This window comes from Pleurodeles waltl, chromosome 3_2 (genome assembly GCF_031143425.1).
Source record: "Pleurodeles waltl isolate 20211129_DDA chromosome 3_2, aPleWal1.hap1.20221129, whole genome shotgun sequence".
Classification (NCBI taxonomy): Eukaryota; Metazoa; Chordata; class Amphibia; order Caudata; family Salamandridae; genus Pleurodeles; species Pleurodeles waltl.
This window is the reverse complement of record NC_090441.1, coordinates 45,015,072-45,034,117: the sequence shown is the minus strand read 5'-3', so window position 1 is coordinate 45,034,117 and position 19,046 is coordinate 45,015,072. Positions and strand designations below refer to the sequence as shown.

Below are 19,046 nucleotides of genomic sequence, written 5' to 3'. Positions count from 1 at the left end.
ATTTGAATGTTTGGCTAGGACTGTTTTCTCTGAATTGTTGATGTACCATCCACCCGGTCCACTAGCAAACTTTTCGGCTGCTTAGTGTCAGATTATGGAACCATTTCTTGTTCACCCCAGCTTTACCATTTTTGGTGATTTTAATTTTAATTTGGAAGATCTTGCTAGTAGAGACTACTCACTGCTCAAACTAATGATGAATTTTGGATTCTCCGACTTGGTAAAATCACCCACTCATATGGCAGGTCATACCTTGGTGGTATTTTTACCAACTCCAATGCCCTTTCTATTGAGAAGTTACTTCCCCTTGGTTGTGTGGACCATCAGGCGATTATTTTCAGTGTCCATCCCCTGCAGTTATTGCTAGACGTGGGTTCAGGCCAATGTACACCTAAATCTGTATCCGGCAGGAATTTGAGCATGATTACCCCCGAAGGTCTGGAACAGGCACTCAGTATCTCTGCAACCAGTAATGATGTCCTTTATAGCCATACAGCAGAAGGTATTCAAGGGTGAGTTAAGGCAGCTTTAGATATAGTGGCAAATTTGAAAGTCAAACTTTGTACCAGAAGGAAACCTATGGTGCCTTGGTTCTCGGAAGAACTTAAAAGTCTTAGACAGCAATGCTGCTGACAGGAGTGGAGATAGAGAGCAAAATCGTGTTCACACAAAAAAGGAGAAACATTAAGCCCTTTTACTCCACTAGAAATGTGCTATAGGTGAAGCTAAATCATCCTTTTATACTGAGAAAATTAGATTAGCAAGTAACTCATCTAAGGAGCGCTTCAAAATGGTAAAAGAGTTGTCTTACCCACCTACTCAAGGCTCCACGGACACTTTGCAAAGTTTCTGCGATAAACTAGCAGCGTATTTTTGAGATACAATTCTTAATATATACTCAGAATTGAATCCTGTAGTGGCTAGGGACTTTCCAGAGGAGGCTCTTGCCACCTCCACCTGTTCCTTGTTGTTCTCTGCTTTTCAACCTATTTCAGCTCAGCAAACTAAGGAGCTTCTGATGAGCATTAAATCATCGTCCCCTGACGACCTCTGTCTGCCTACAATTTTGCAGCTGGTTGCCTGACTGTATTGCAGAAAATTTAAGAGAAAATGCTTAATCACACATTGGAAACTTATTCTTCCCAGATCCTGGAAGGAAGTCATAGTGTCCATTTACAAGAGAAACCCAACGTTGACGGTGATGATTTAAAAAAGTTCTGCCCCATCTCTGTGCTACCCTCACCTGCCAAAATATTGAAGAGGTATTTGAACTAGGAACTGGTGAAATTGACAGACACTCACAATATCCTGGTCCAATCACAGAATGGGTTTAGGAGTGGACATAGTACAGAGACGGTGCTCACTGCAGCAGCAGACAGTATCCGGTGACAGGTAGATCAGGGCAGGGCACGACTTGTCTGCAGGATTTGATACCATCTCACCCTTCAGCATTGTCCAATGATTACAGCATGTTGGAGTGAGTGATACTGCTCTTAATCTTCCTCATTTTTTTCTCACAGATAGGGTGTAAACTGTCAGCTGTGGAGGATTCAAGGAGAAGGCATTTAGGGCCAGATGTATCAAACAGTTTTGCCCATTCTGTGTCCATGGGAAAATGTGTTTGTACATATGGCCCCCAGTCTTCTGTGTAGGGTGCCACAGGGCACGCCTTAGGCCGACCTTTTTTTTTAATTTGTATGCCTCTCCTCTTGCAGAGGTGGTATGTTCCTTTGGATTTCAAGTTCTATCCTACCAGACAACACACAGATTGTTGTGTCTGTTTCTGACAATCTGCCTTTTGTGGCTGACGAGCCATTTATTCCTAACTACCCAGAAAGTTAGATGGGGAGGACACTCCCTCTCGGTCATTGCAGTAAAACTTTGGAATACACTGCCTGTTCATACTTTTTCTTTAGAAAACATTTGAAAACATTACTTTTCTCTTTATAAAATCTGCCTCTAGGCTTCTCAGAGTCTGCTGGGATTGTTACTTTTTGGCTCAGCACTTTGATACCTTTGGGTTTAGCACGCTTTGCAAATTTGGTTTTCATTTCATTTCACTTAACCACCAAAAAGACTGTAAAACTTGATCTAGGATAGTATGCACCCACCATAGGACCAGCTCTCTCATCACATCAGCAAAATGATTCTCACACTCACATCACTATCCAGCCACAGCCAACCTTCAAAAGTGCTATGTTAATGCTGTTGCTATATCTCCTTTTTTTGTAGATCATGACCGGGACAACTTTGTCCAGGCAGAGACCTGGTTTACACCCCTCCATCACAGCCAATTCTAGATCTTTTACTAACACGTTATTACATCTGGATAGAATGGTCAAATACAGAGGTGGCATGGCCATCATTTACAGGGACTCCATTTCATGTAAACCGCTAACTATTGCCGCCTGTTTCAAGTTCTTCTCATTGAGATCTGCGAATTTCTCCCTCCACTTATCAGACTATGACCCAGATTTAACTGAAAATAATGATGCACAGCGCTGCTCCAAATGTGGCAGCGCCACGAACCGCCATTTTCTAAATGCAGGGATGTGCCGTATTTACTAGAATACGGCGCACACCTTTGTTTCCCCCTGCACGAGTGCTAAATTTGCTGCCATATGCCAACGCATCAACCCTTGCACCTTAGTACAAGAATGGCTGCGTTGAGGGGGAGATTGTTTTTGTGCAGGAAGGAGCACCTTCCTGCACAAAAACAATATTAAATGGTGATTTGCTCTTTCTATGTGTGCTGCAGAATGCAACACACATAGAAACAGCAAAAAACAAGGAGACATTAAAGCATTTCTCCTCCTTTCACCATGCTAACGCCACCCCTGGGGTGGCATTAGATTTTGGCGCTGCCTCAGGTTTACGAAAACACGTAAATCTGAGGCAGTATCCAAATGCAATGGGTGTTCCTGTTGCACACCCACAGCACCACCCATTTAACACCATTCCATGCATTTGCTGCATGGAAAGGTGTTTAATGCCACCTTGAAAATACGGCGCAGGGCATTACGCCACCGGAGCGTCACGAAAAATGGCACTCTGGTGGCACTAGGGGTTCTTAAATATGCCTCTATGATTTTTGTATCATTCCCTTGGAAAAATCAATGTTTTCATTATTGAGCTCAAATACTATATGATAAACCAGCTTCTCTCTTCCTGTGTACACAACTTTGTTAGGAACTTAAAAATTCCATGGGGGCAACATAAGGAATTCTAAATCCTTCCTTGGTGAAAACTTCCTCTCTCAAAACTGTACATGTCCATACTCACTAAAGGCGAAATACTTGACTTTCTGGTTGCAAAGACCAAATTTGTCAACAGAACAACCCTATAAAGGGGGACTGACAGGATCACCATCCCATTCTTCATCTGCATTCCCAACCCGGCGCCTGATTTAAAAAATGAAAATCTCTATCACCTAAAGCAGTGGTTCCCAACCTGTGGTCCGGGGACCCCTGGGGGTCTGTGAAGTCTCCTCAGGTGGTCCATGACTGCTTAGAAAATTAAATAATATTAACAGATTAGGACCCCAACTTTCAGTAAAATGCGGGGGTCCCCAGATTCCAGAAAGATTCAGTGGGGGTCCCTGGGCTCCAGTAATGATAAAGTTGGAGTCCACATAAGTCAAAAGGTTGGGAACCACTGACTTAAAGGGATGTAGCAAACAATGACAAAGAGGTTTTGCCACTATAATTCCAGCATGTTTCTCTGTGAGTGCATGAGTCAAAATGATCTAGTCACTTACTAAACCTCTCCATCTTTGAGGGATTCTAAATAAACTTGCCCATGCCAACACCAAACCCAAGTCAATTCACAGCTGCATGGTTCAATGGCGACATAATCAACAAAAGAAACACTCTCCTCTCAGCAGAGAAAAAATTGACAAAAATTCCCTATCAAAATGAAACTTTCAAATCACTGTGCTGAAATATGATTGTACAAAACTTTACAAGGCCAAGACCTCTTTTTTCATCAAGAAAATGTGTAATGCTGTAAAATACCCAAAAGATTTATTTAACAATCTATGGCAATGATTCCACTTCTATCGTGCTGATTTAGCTAATCGCTTTGTAAAATAAATACATGCTGTGAGAGACACCATTGACCATGTCACCCCATGCTGTGATCAGGGCATGTTTAATTACACCAAGAATCCTAATGCATCCAGAGATCATAAATTACAGTATGTTCCTCAGGGGCACAATGGGTGTTTGTGCCTGATGCTTTCCACCAAATCCACCAAATCCCACCCTTCTGCAGGGTACTTTGTTGTTATATAAGGGGCTGCAGTTGTTTGTGCAGACATTTCTATAGTATGAATCATGCTGGTGCACATTTTACACAAGTGCGATCACCACAGGTCATTCCTTCATTTGCACAGAGGGATGCAGAAACACTTCTTTCTTCTCAACTGTGCCTGCACTGTTTTAAAGATGGGCACAGTGGAAAAGAGATTGCCACTGACTATGTGCCATCCATCATGTACAGCTATTGGTAGACAGGCTTTTTAGGTCAAGCCTAGACAGCACTTGTACAGTTGCTTAGCCACCTGCTGAATATGCTTTGTGGGGTTCAACTCCACCCATTGCTTGCTGGTGCTTTTCATTTGTCTATGTCAGTGTCCTTTAAAAATCCTTGCTTGCTAGTAGTCAGTCCTGTCTCTTTGTCCCTCCTTTTTCTCTTCCGTTCCTCCGATGGAGCAGGGGCTTACTACTGTATCATTGAGCTATGGTTGTTTATCTGTTCTTTGGAGGACTGTTTTTTTCTTGCCTTGGTTTCCTTTTCTGTTACTGTTTGCCTGTGTTCAGCTCCGCACCCATAGGTGCATACATTTGTTCCTCTCACCTCCTCCCATGTTGCTGCATGTCACCCCCACACTCCTTTATGCCTGATGCACCCGTCCCCGTCATTCGTCCCTCCCTCCACATCACTTGTTTTGTTAGGCACAGGGAGATTTGTCCATTTGCCCAGAATCACAGGTTGTTGACTCTGCACCAAGACCTGAAACTGGCTTTTCAGCCACAATGCCAATGAATTCCTAAGTGCTAAGTGGTATAAAGATCCATCCCTTGCAAGCTCTGGAATGAGTTGTACATTTGGTAAAGAAAGAGGAATAAAAGGGGAAATATTTGTCCTGGGCTACGTAAAATCTGTCAGCTATCTTGGAATAATATCGAAGGGGCTCAATAGTGTGGTTGGAAAAGCTGGTCAAGACACTAAACTCATTCTATTATGGTTTTTACATGCAAAACACATGCCAACTATCACTTTGTGGCACATAAATAGTAACTCTTATTGTCATTTAGAACTAAAATATAGCCCACCGTTATTCTGAGTTGTTGCAAGAGCCTTTCCGTAGTAACCTTTTGTCACTTGCTAGAATGTGTCAGCCTTTAAATTGAATTCAAATGCTACATTGTATTTTATTTGGCTCTTTTAGGGACTGAGACACTTTACTGAAACCCTAAAAGTGTGTCTCATCAGATAAACGGTCATTGGCATCAGTCTCTCTTCTATTTCTTCATCTATGGTTGAGTGGAAGCCAGCGGTAGAAGTAGGCATGTCCATCCTATGCTCATCCCCTGGTTGGCTTGGCTCTTGCCCCACAGTCTGTCACAGTTGGCGAGAAGCTGGGTTTGGTGGCTGCTCCTCCCAGGAAAGAAGGTGAGCTAAGAGGGGCCTGGAGAAGGTAGAGCGCTAGGGGCTGCTGTCCAAGAACAAGGGTCCCTCCGTGGGGAGCCAGGAGCACAGGGTATAGCAGTACAGGGCTTGTAGTGCTCTGAGAACCAAGTGTTAACCTTAGAGGAATCCGAACCAAGCATTACAGGTCTCTGCTGCTCCCTTTACTGTTTTGTACCCAATTACACTTTCATGTTCTGAGGAGGCCTGCAACATTTTTCTATATATTATAGCGACTGAATTTTTAGCTGCCCGCACTCTGGCCTGCCTGTACCCCTTCTCCCCTCCTTTCTCTCCCCCATACTACTAGTCACCTTCCTACTCCCTGCTTGTGCTGTTCCAGTCCTGCTGTCCTGCATCTTCCGTGCCCACTTCCCAAGTCCACCTTTTGTTCCTACCATTCTGACCCAGCTTGTGTTCACCCGAGAGCTTCAAGTGGTGCAGGACGTGCAGGTCTCAGACTGGCAGTAATTAAAAGCTGGCTGTGAAACGGGTCCCTATGACCAGTGTTTTGTTGCAGAAGGAGATGAATGGGCATTAGGTAATATGGCCTTCTCCAGTATTCGGTGCTTGGCAGCTTATATCAGCCTCTGATACAGCCAGACTTTGGGATGTCCTGCCTGGGCATCAGGTCTGTGAGGTCGCTGCTGGCACTGGACAGTTGAGTACCTGACTGCCATGTAAATTGGCGTAAACCTTCTGCTGATGCAAAGGATGCAAAGGGCCTTCAACTATGCGGCAAAACGTGTCACTGCGTTTTTAGTAACTTTTGAACTAATTGTGCTAGAAACAATTTTTGGTTAAAATCAGCAGATTGTGTGGCAGATAAAGGATTATGTGGCAAATACAGCAAATCTATAATATTGCAAAAATCACTGGGGCCACACGATCACATAATTCGTTTGGCCCTGCATATACTGCTCTGGTGCTAATTTTGTCTTTAGTTAAACATTCTACAAGAGGTTGTGTGTTTTCAAGCTGTCTCCCTCCTGTGCTTCTCTGCCCTGCCATCTTCATGTTGCTATGTCTCACTTGAGCATCCGTCCCCATCTCTGTGTTGCTGTGTCTTGCCATGTGCTTCTGTGTGTCCCCCGATCCATGGGTCTCACCATGCTGTGTGTTTCTCTGCCCCTCCCATGTTGTTTCCGTACCCCATGTTGCTTCCCCATATCCATATAGCTTTGTCTCACTGTGTGTTTGTGTTGCCCATCTTCATGATGCTCTGTCTTGCCATATGGTTCTATGCTTTCAGCAATGTTGGTTTGTCTCATCATGTGCTTCTCTCCCACATCCATGTTGTTTCTGTTCACCATGTTGGTTAACCCCTCCTCCACCTGCCTCCCCCATTTGGTCTGCTCACTTCCCTGGCATTCTTTCATTTTAGTTACTGATCCAACTCAGATCTGTAAAAAAAGTGCTTGGTACATTTTGTAGCCACGCATGGGTGGTGCGCACACTTACAAAATGACGCCACCATTCAAGCCCTAAAGTGTTTTTTTTATTCTTTGGCCATGCTACATAGGATCAGGGATGCTATGAAGCTTGGCTAAAACCACTGGCAAAGTCCCTAGGTCCCAAAGGTGAGACTCTTCCTGTCTCTCTCATGTGGTGGACTTCAGGTCTTGGAGCGCAGTCTCTTTCCCATGCCTTTTCAGAGTTTCCGCCCCTCGATCCCACACTCTCCTCCTCTTCTTGGGGTGTCTTCTGCATACACAGGTGCTCCCTCTCTATGCGTTTGTGGCCTGCTCTCTCCTTCTTCCTCTCTTTCTCACACACTCTTTCTGCTCCTCTATCTGGAGTTTATTCACAACTTCGTGCACAAACTACCTATTCCGCTCTCTCTTCCTTTCTATCTATACTGTGCAGCTCTCACCCCTATCTATTCACTATGCCACATAATTCTACTACACAAATACACTCCATACCACACAATTCCAACCCACACAATTCCAATACAACCCACATAATTCTACTCCACACCACAAACATCCACTACACTCCAAACCAAAACACATAGGTAAAAGGCATTGTCATTTACATTGCCAATAGCTCTAACTCTGACAAATGCAAGACCTATTGCATTGCAAATGCTTTTTCCACATGCCTTCAAAAAATGATGTAGTGAGCATAGTAGGCAACACACGTTATGATAATTTTTGTGAGTTGCATTCCATTTACTGGTCAATTTCTGATCTTTTATCGGATTTGTGTTAGTTGAATCACAGATAATATGTAACTGTGCTTTATTCAGTCAAGTTCTGAGGTTTCTTTCATAGTGTACTGCATTGCCCTGTCATGTATTGTTCCAAGGGGTGCACCACCCATATGCAGCGGGATCTGGCCTTAGTACTTTCTACATCCAGATCTTGTAGCCACCCACTTATTCAATCTAACAGGTCCTTCGCCCAACCGTAGACTTATTTGTTTCGCATTTTTCATTAAAAATCATGAATTTAATACGAATTGTGATTTTTGTGGTTTGTGATTTTTCTGAAAATCACAATATTTGATATCTGCTTCTAAGTACAAAATGATGGCCAAGTAATCATGATTTTCTAAAACAAAATTCCAATTTCCCACACCTCTGAGTATCCACCTCTGATATATATCTCAAAGCTAAGAACTCTGGGTAGTTCCTGAGTTTAGTTTAGGTGGATAGGTGCTTCTGTTAAAGAATTTATCTAAAAACATAGGATTAGCGTGCTGCCAAACTGGAAAAGCCACAATGTCATTTTTGCTGCAAAGTATGTACGTACACACACAAAGATATATATATAATGATGTGATTGACTCCTCATATATTATATAATAATTTCTTACTATCAATATGAATTATGTAAAATACGGGGTAAAATTTGAGGATTTCCGCACAATTGGCATGTGATACTAGTCACTTTAGCACTTTGGCACTTTAGAACCTAGGCGGGTACGAATGCTTCTTTTTAAACTCAAGGATGAACAGCTTACCTTGTTGAGTTACTGAGTCACTTTAGCCCTTTGGTATGATTTTTCATTTTTAGACTCCAGGATGAATCATTCACCCTGTTCAATTTACACTTTAGCGCCGGGGCACTTTTGGGATAAAATGAGTGTTACCATCATAATAACTTTGAATGATTTGTGAAATGCGATGCAGTAGTGCTTTTTTAAGATAAAGAGATATAACTATGTAATCAACCCGGATCATTTTTTTCTAGGGATCATAGAACATAATGAATGTATGTTCTATTAATTCGCATTTGTATGTATATTTATCTGATGGGGATGCTTCCAGCCCTTTCCCCCCACCCCCCCCCCCGTACCCTGGACACGAGGTGTACTCTCGTCCTTGCTCTTCAGCACACCATCCAGCAGTGCCAGGCAGTTAAAGGGCATCCTATCGGACCCCGCCTGAGGTGTTCCCAAAAGGCCCGGTTAGAGTTGGTTCCTGCTCCCCTCCTCTAATGTAGGGCCCTCCTCTGCTTTCCTTACAGCCTTATGCACCCCTTTTGTATTTTTGAGAGTCTTGTCAGAGCCTTAAGAGAACACAGCCAGAACAGTTACTAAAGACATAAGGCGCACCATTTGCCCTGGCAGACCTGAGCACACATAGGGCCCAGGCAAAGGGGCTATGGGCCACCTTAGCTGATTGAAAGAAAGGGGGCATTATATATGTACAGTTATGAAATCGATTCCTAGTACATAAAAAGCTGCTAGAAGAGTTTGTCTCGCTCTCTTAAGCCAGCTCAGTTGGGCAATGTGCCTGCTGGAAGGAACTGATGGCAATACCTTTTTGCCAATTTAAAAAAAAAAAATTAGTGATGTATCGAATTTTATGTACTCATAATTTGCAGACATTAACACAGTGTTATTGTACACCAAGGAAACACGTCTGGCACTGGGAAATTATGATTATGATTCTTGCCATATTGAGAAAATGTATGCCAAGGAAATATAGTGCCCATGTCTGGTTTAGTACTACTGGCTTTGGCGTCACAGTGGTAATGGTTGTGGAACCTGTAATATGCTGCCTCGTTTTCATTGTCACAAAATGTTGGCAAGTCCACCGCCTGGTGCTGGATGGGGGCTGCACGTGTGAGTCTGCCGGCCTGCTCATCCCCTCTTCGGTGTGTTATGACTTTTGGAATATGTAATTGTGTATGCCGCCTAAAACCCTTGCTTACAAGTGTAGGTAATTACCTATATTAAGATATATACTGATATCACAGCATTGCTGACAATGCATACACTAGCCAATTAAAATTATAATATTTGTGTTAATGTGTACATTTTTGAACTTTTGCAAAAGATGTACAAAGATGAAGGCACAGTCCCATTAAAATGTAGCATAATTGCTAACAAGGGGCAGATGCTGTCCCGTAGAATGTATAACTTGGCTAAGTCCTATTGATGCCCCTTTGAACACTAACAAAGACTACAGTTGTAAGTACTGACTAATTAATTAAAGTGCAGGGGCTTGTAAGACCTGTGTGACGTGCGCCTTTAGAAAATAAAGCACCACTGTAGGTAAATACAAAGGCTGCTCCATTAGGTATCCGCATTGTTGACCGATGCAGCCAAAGGCCCTTCTTGAGAAGCTCAGATACCATCTTTTCATTGAAAGCAGAGGCCTCGGGAAGCACACGCAATTGTAAGCACTCGAGGAAGCAAACACATTCAGACAAAGAAGGATGGTGTCTGCTAAATCTATATACACACCAGTTACTGCCATATAGTCTTTATATCCTGTACCTCGATATTTTCTGCATTTTAACTCACAAATGATGTTCTATGTAGAGTTTCTGGTACATGGATTTTGATAGCTACTGATGTGCTGAGGAATATTCATTTGACTCTGGTCACATTTCATTACTTATTCCTAATGTCAATTGTTTTTGTTGGTATATGCTGGCGTTTACTGCTTTCAAATTGCTGTTTTCATTTAGCAAGCAGAATTCGCCTGGGATTTTCCTGCTTGCCGTTCGCAATTTGTAACAGGTATCATGAACAATCATGTTTTGCCATTATTTACTCACCAAATGTATGTTGTCTCCAGATTTACCCTTGCAGTTTTTCCTGCACAATTCCTTCTTTGCAAATTAGGACCATCCAGTGCCCAGCCTGCTCACACTGACAAACTCTACATGGTCCCCGGCTCCACCCTTCCTTCCTTGAGCGCGGATTTCACAAGCACCACATCTTTTGCTAACTGGTTTAGAAGAGAGAACGAAGTAATGTGAGAAAGGAAAAGAAAGTAAAAGGGAGGCAAAGGGGATGCGGGGTGAGAAAGGGAGCGAGGGACGGTACCTAGAGAAAGGGAGGAGAAAGATGGAGGAAGAGCTATGACGATCCAGGGAGATGGGGGATGATAGCGAGACGATACAAATCAGGGTGTGAGAAAAGAAAGTGATGAGAGCAATGAAACAGATACCGGGAGAGAGAAGAGGGGGAGGAAAGGAAGAAGACGGACGTAAAAGCAAGAGTAGTCATATAGGTGCTATGGGTAGAAAAAGGTGATGAGGATGAGAGAACAAAAGAGGAATGATCTGAAAAGGCGATGGGGAAGAGTGCATGATAAAAGATGCATAGTACTAGACACCGTTTACAACTTTATTTTTTAACGTTTCTGTGGTCAGAATTCTACCTAAGCTCCTGTTAAAGTTGTGAGAGCTCAGTGCTGTAGGAGGCTGGACTGGCTTGTAGTGAGTACCTAGGGGTACTTGCACCTTGCACCAGGCCCAGTTATCCCTTATTAGTGTATAGGGTGTCTAGCAGCATAGGCTGATAGATAATGGTAGCTTAGCAGAGCAGCTTAGGCTGAACTAGGAGACGAGTGAAGCTCCTACAGTACCACTTAGTGTCAAATGCACAATATCATAAGAAAACACAATACACAGTTATACTAAAAATAAAGGTACTTTATTTTTATGACAATATGCCAAAGTATCTCAAAGTGTACCCTCAGTGAGAGGATAGGAAATATACACAAGATATATATACACAATACCAAAATATGCATTAATAGTCTTAGAAAACAGTGCAAACAATGTATAGTTACAATAGGATGCAATGGGGACACATAGGGATAGGGGCAACACAAACCATATACTCCAAAAGTGGAATGCGAACCACGAATGGACCCCAAACCTATGTGACCTTGTAGAGGGTCGCTGGGACTATTAGAAAATAGTAAGGGTTAGAAAAATAGCCCACCCCAAGACCCTGAAAAGTGAGTGCAAAGTGCACTAAAGTTCCCCAAAGGATATAGAAGTTGTGATAGGGGAATTCTGCAGGAAAGACACAAACCAGCAATGCAACAACGATGGATTTCCAGTCGAGGGTACCTGTGGAACAAGGGGACACAAGCAAGTCGGAGATGGGCAGATGCCCAGGAAATGCCAGCTGTGGATGCAAAGGAGCTGCTACTGGACAGTAGAAGCGTAGGTTTCTGCAAGAACGACAAGGGCTAGAGACTTCCCCTTTGGAGGACGGATCCCTCACGCCGTGGAGAGTCGTGCAGAAGTGTTTTCCCGCCGAAAGACTGCCAACAAGCCTTGCTAGCTGAAAATTGTGCGGTAAGGGTTTTTGGACGCTGCTGTGGCCCAGGAGGGACTAGGATGTCGCACATTGCGTCAGGAGAGAGAGGGGACATCGAGCAAGACAAGGAGCCCTCTCAGCAGCAGGTAGCACCCGGAGAAGTGCCAGAAACAGGCACTACGAGGATGCCTGAAACGGTGCTCACCCGAAGTCGCACAAAGGAGTCCAACGTCGCCGGAGAACAACTTAGGAGGTCGTGCAATGCATGTTAGAGTGCCGTGGACCCAGGCTGGACTGTGCACAAAGGATTTCCGCCGGAAGTGCACGGAGGCCGGAGTAGCTGCAAAAGTCACGGTTTCCAACAATGCAGTCTGGCGTGGGGAGGCAAGGACTTACCTCCACCAAACTTGGACTGAAGAGTCACTGGACTGTGGGAGTCACTTGGACAGAGTTGCTGGATTCAAGGGACCTCGCTCGTTGTGCTGAGAGGAGACCCAAGGTACCGGTGATGCAGTTCTTTGGTGCCTGCGGTTGCAGGGGGACGATTCCGTCGACCCACGGGAGATTTCTTCGGAGCTTCTAGTGCAGAGAGGAGGCAGACTACCCCCACAGCATGCACCACCAGGACAACAGTCGAGAAGGCGGCAGGATCAGCGTTACAGAGTTGCAGTAGTCGTCTTTGCTACTATGTTGCAGTTTTGCAGGCTTCCAGCGCGGTCAGCAGTCGATTCCTTGGTAGAAGGTGAAGAGAGAGATGCAGAGGAACTCGGATGAGCTCTTGCATTCGTTATCTAAGGAATCCCAAGAGACAGAGACCCTAAATAGCCAGAAAAGAGGGTTTGGCTACCTAGGAGAGAGGATAGGCTAGCAACACCTGAAGGAGCCTATCAGGAGGAGTCTCTGACGTCACCTGGTGGCACTGGCCACTCAGAGCAGTCCAGTGTGCCAGCAGCACCTCTGTTTCCAAGATGGCAGAGGTCTGGAGCACACTGGAGGAGCTCTGGACACCTCCCAGGGGAGGTGCAGGTCAGGGGAGTGGTCACTCCCCTTTCCTTTGTCCAGTTGCGCGCCAGAGCAGGGCTAAGGGGTCCCTGAACCGGTGTAGACTGGCTTATGCAGAAATGGGCACCAAATGTGCCCATGAAAGCATTTCCAGAGGCTGGGGGGGGCTACTCCTCCCCTGCCTTCACACCATTTTCCAAAGGGAGAGGGTGTAACACCCTCTCTCAGAGGAAGTTCTTTGTTCTGCCATCCTGGGCCAGGCCTGGCTGGACCCCAGGAGGGCAGATGCCTGTCTGAGGAGTTGGCAGCAGCAGCAGCTGCAGTGAAACCCCGGGAAAGGCAGTTTGGCAGTACCAGGGTCTGTGCTACAGGCCACTGGGATCATGGGATTGTGCCAACTATGCCAGGATGGTATAGAGGGGGCAATTCCATGATCATAGACATATTACATGGTCATATTCGGAGTTACCATTGTGAAGCCACATATAGGTAGTGACCTATATGTAGTGCACGCGTGTAATGGTGTCCCCGCACTCACAAAGTCCGGGGAATTGGCCCTGAACAATGTGGGGGCACCTTGGCTAGTGCCAGGGTGCCCACACACTAAGTAACTTAGCACCCAACCTTTACCAGGTAAAGGTTAGACATATAGGTGACTTATAAGTTACTTAAGGGCAGTGTTAAATGGCTGTGAAATAACGTGGACGTTATTTCACTCAGGCTGCAGTGGCAGGCCTGTGTAAGAATTGTCAGAGCTCCCTATGGGTGGCAAAAGAAATGCTGCAGCCCATAGGGATCTCCTGGAACCCCAATACCCTGGGTACCTCAGTACCATATACTAGGGAATTATAAGGGTGTTCCAGTAAGCCAATGTAAATTGGTAAAATTGGTCAATAGCCTGTTAGTGACAATTTGAAAGAAATGAGAGACCATAACCACTGAGGTTCTGATTAGCAGAGCCTCAGTGAGACAGTTAGTCACTACACAGGTAACACATTCAGGCACACTTATGAGCACTGGGGCCCTGGGTGACAGGGTCCCAGTGACACATACAACTAAAACAACATATATACAGTGAAAAATGGGGGTAACATGCCAGGCAAGATGGTACTTTCCTACAAGTGCCCTCACTCAGTCAGTGCAGCCGATATGGCATAATATGCCAGGGCTCCTCTTGGTTCCCAGTTTAGCTTTGCCTGGCCTCAGAGGTGTGCCAATAACACAGAAGTGTCCTGCCCTTTTGGGCATCGGTGCCACCTTCCTTTTTGCATGTTTTTTAAATTAGAAATGGACATTTGTTGGCAGCTGAGGTAATATTTTTTTAATGTAGCCTGTGTCTCAATGTGTGAACATGTGTGTGAGTGGGTGAGAGTCACTGGCAGGTAGTGAGTGAGCATGAGTGAGGCAGTGTGAGTAAGTGAGTTAAAGTAAGTAAGAATATGTGTGACTACAGGCGAGTGAGAGTGAGTTATTAAGAATGTATGAGCTAGATTGTGAGGGAGTGTTAGAGATTGTGAATGATACTGAGTGAGTGTAACCGCGAGGGAGACTGAGTGAGACAGTGAGAGAGAATACGTGAGTGTGATTTAGAATAAGGCACTGAGTGTAAGAGAGAATGTGATTGTGGATAAATTCATAGGAATATATGAGAGTTAGTGCAAATGAGTGAAAGTAATAGCATGCAAGAGTGAGATAATGAAGTGAGTGAGAAGGAATGAGTGACAGTGAGTGTAATGAGTTAGAATGAATGTGAGTGAATGCAAGTGAGCAAGATTGAAAATTTGGTGTCCTGCTTCGCTTTTGAGATTGGCCCGGCAATACTCAAAGAAATTATTGGTTTAGAGTGGCACCCATGGCAAAATACTTGTGCCAGAGTACTTTAAGCTATCCTTATCAGACAGGCACCTGTGATAAAATACTGGTGGTGGCATACTAGTGGTAATTCATGACCTACTGGGCCCAGTGTAAAATACTCATGGTAGCCTACTAGAGGCAATTCTTGTTATATGGGGCACCTGTTGAAAAAGTCTGGCGTTGGCATACTCGGAGAAATAATTGGCATAATGGGCAGCCATGGCAAAATGCATGTGCTAACATTGGAGGTACTATCTGACATAAGAGAGGACAACAGTGCCATATGGTAGAAGGGGCAACTTGACACAAGTGTCAATCATGCTATATGGATGGCATTAACAACAGAATTCTGGCTCTGGCTAGTTATATGTGATTTTTGGCCTATGGTGTGATCTATACATATGAAAGAAAGTCATGACAAAATGTAACCTCAGCTCAATGGAAGTTATTTTAGATATATGAGGCCCCACAGCCCATTTCGAAAAAATGGGTTTGGTTGGCTCAGCACACCATGAAGGGATATAAACATTTAATGAGTGCCCTTTTAGAGCCTATGACTTCTAGCTGGTTTATCTGAAAAATGCTCTTTGAAATGCACTATTTGACCCAAAATTTAAAAACATTCTCCCAGTTTGGGAACCCCCCAATCCACAGACACCCTAGAGGAGGTCTGACTTATTTGCTTCACTCGCTGCAGTTCAGGGAAAATACTATTTCCAACCACTTTCAATGATTATGTCAGTACCATAACATTGGTAGTATCTCAAACAGACATTTGTTTGTGTTGTATTTTTATATTAATCACAGTTATTGCGATGTCAATTACTGTGATGTCTTCAGGGTTAAGGTCATGTGACATCACCTCTTGGAAAGATTCAGGGGAAAAGGTAAGATGGTGTGACTTCCTGTGATGTCATTAAGATTAAAGGGTGTGTCATGTCACTTCTCCCACCCCTGGCATTTTGGTGGACCAACGTACATGGTTGCAGATAGCTGTACTTGAACAGAAGATGCTTTTCGTTCATCAGACTTACGCTTGAATCTGGTGGGGGGGGGGGCTGGTCACAGGACTTGATAATTGTCCTTGAAAAAGTCTCAAGCCAAGGACTGCATGCAATTATGATGTAGGAGATTCACTGTAAAATATAGAATTACAAAGTCTACAATGCAATTGGAGACAAGAACGAGAGACAGATTTATCAAAGGCAAGAATGACACTGAAGCATTTTAAGGCCACTTTGATGGAATGCAGTCACTTTGTTGTGAGTTGGATTTCAATTCTTGCCTCCTAAGGGGAAAGAGGCTTCACAATGAGGGAGGCGCTCTTGTGCAAAAAAGGATAGTACTGCACTGGTACTCAGGCATTTTGCCTTGAAAATGATAGTTACTTCAAAACTACATTGCTAAAATACTCAGAAGAGGTCGAAATAGAGAGAAATATTTATCATGAGTTGGAGTGAAGCTAAGTATAAGAAAATGTTACACCATAAATGAGCCAATCAAAGGTAAGAGTTGCATGGACGTAAAGTGAGATTAAATATATTACCATACAACATGACCAACTAGTGTGATGATAATGCACTAGAACTTGAGTAAGTGTGCCATTAAGCCAAAGACTAGATGGAACAGTTATGTTGGATATTAAAAGCAAAATGACTCCAGCTCCTTTCCCTTCACAAAAAGACAATCCTGAGCAGTTGCTGCACGATGTGAACAGTGTGTGTTCTAGTGCACCTCTGGCCACAGTGATGCACACTGTAAGCAGTGCAGGGACCAGTGCACCTCTGGCCACAGTCGTAGCCAAACTGTAGTAGAGAGATGGCACTGACACATATATTTATGTCGATATGTTGATCTTTATTGGAGCTCTGAGTCACCACCTCCCATGATGGCCAAAGAAACTGTCCCGCATGGAACTTTTACAATTCAAACAATACATAGAATCTCACATTGGTGAGATTCAAGCGTATTTACATCGTGCAACCTGCAGACCAACATCACACGACCTACAGCAATATAACAGGAGGCTAGGCGGGCCCCACACGCTGCAGCCTTTTATGCCTCAGCCCAAAGCCCCCCTGATGCATTTCTGGATGTCCAGAGATAGCTGCGCCCTGTGCTCTGTACGTTTGCATAGGATTTCGGGACACCAGTTGGTGTTGAAATATAATGAAGTTGGGAAGAGGCCCCCTTCCCACACAAGCTATAGAAGTCAAAGGCTAGGCCATGCCGACCTTGAAAAGCAGCAAAGACGGTAGAACAAATGCGCCAACTGTAGCAGCAACGAGCAAGAGAACAGGGCCTTGGCCGCTGCAGCTCTAGGCGTAGGTGGCCAGGGGCCCCAGGCTGCAGCGGGGGCTACAGCCAGAGGTGCAGCTCCACAGCTGGAACAACAGCCGCTGTGGCAGCAACTTCAACTTCTGCCGCAGCAGAGAGTCCATACCCGGCAGCAGCCTCCAGTGACACCCACACTGTCACTTGGTAAGGTCTGTTGATTTGCAGAAGGATGATTACCAGAAAGTAGTCTGCAACAACAGCACCTGAATGCACCTTCAGTGAAAGCAACATCATCGTAAAGTTTAACTGCATTGGCCGAGCTAGGAGTTGGAATGAAAAACCTTGTCGCCAGAACTTCTGGACGAAAAAGGGATATGATCTTGCTTTCCGTTTCTGTTCTTGCCAATGTGGGTAGTGTAATTTAAAAGAGGATACAGACTGAAACACACCTCAGAAGAGTTTAAGGTATGACCCCCGAACAAAAGCATTCTGTATATAGGCAGAATTCTTAAGAAAAGGGCATAGCTAGTGGTGGTTATGGTCTACACTCCCCTTGTGGTTCTCCTGGACAGTCTCCTTCTTCTCTTTACTCAATCCTTTTGCCATCCCATTTTTAGCAGTCCCACCAGTTCGTGCTACTTAGGAGAGTTTTTAAAGAACGCTCTCCACTCAGAACCTCACAAGAAGGACATGGCTCCCTCTGGTGTACTCAGGAATGCCCATTATGATAATGCAGCCTTTGCCCCTGTCCAGTTCCTGAGGAGACTCTGCCTTTCAGAGCTTCTTGCCCACAAAGCACAGCATAAGCTGAGCACTTTCCAGTTCAAATGGAAGATGATGCCCAATTAGGACAGGGAGAAGACCTCTGAAAATGTATTCTTTCAACACTTAGCGCAAGCCTCAGGAATGTTGCAAAGTGTGCCCTGTGCCACCATGTGCTCCCAGCCAATCAAACAATCAATCAAACAGGATAGAGCACAGCTAATCCCCCGTAAGGGTCTCCGGGCGCTGAGAACCTAACTGCTTAGGAGCTCAGTTGAACAGCCAAGTTTTGAGTCCTTTCCTGAATTCCAGTGATGAGCAGTTTCCATTAGTAGACAGTACTCTAACCCTTAGCCCATCAAGACATAATGAAATTGATTATGATGCTCCCTGTCACCTTCAAGGAAGGCCTATGCATCTGTATATGGTTTGTGTAGACTGTTTAGAAGGAGTTCACCAAATCACCTTCATCAACTGTTATTCCCGACGGGATGGAAGCTGGTATCACTTGGGGACTACGTTTACCCTATAATATTTTGGCAGCCTCTCCATGTTGTCAGGCTCCACTAAACTGTAAGCACTGTGGGAAGCCTAAGGTCAATGTCCGCGTTGGAATGCAGCACTTCTCCGAATATAGCAACGTGCAGCAGTGCCTGCATTGTGGCAATCTAGCCTACCACTTTGTCAAGTGATTACCTCATTTAAGGTTCTAAAGGCTTACTGATGAAAGCTCGGTTTCTAATAATGGCTATTTTTAGGTACAGCTACTCTGTTACGTAGCTTTTATAGCAACTTTTCATCAACAAAAGTAAATTGTTTTCTATCTAAAAAAAGACTTTTACGTTACATACTAGTATGTTGCAAAATAAAACTTATAAATGGTATCAGCTGATCCAGATTCAGATTCCTCCTAGATGAAAAAGTAAACTATTATATGACGAGTG

General features: G+C 44.3%; 1 pseudogene; it reads left to right on the top strand.

Moving 5' to 3' along the window:
* LOC138286348 (headcase protein homolog pseudogene) overlaps positions 1 to 18,826 on the top strand; it is a 31,591-nt pseudogene extending 12,765 nt beyond the window's left edge.
* Positions 18,827 to 19,046: the final 220 nt, after the last annotated feature.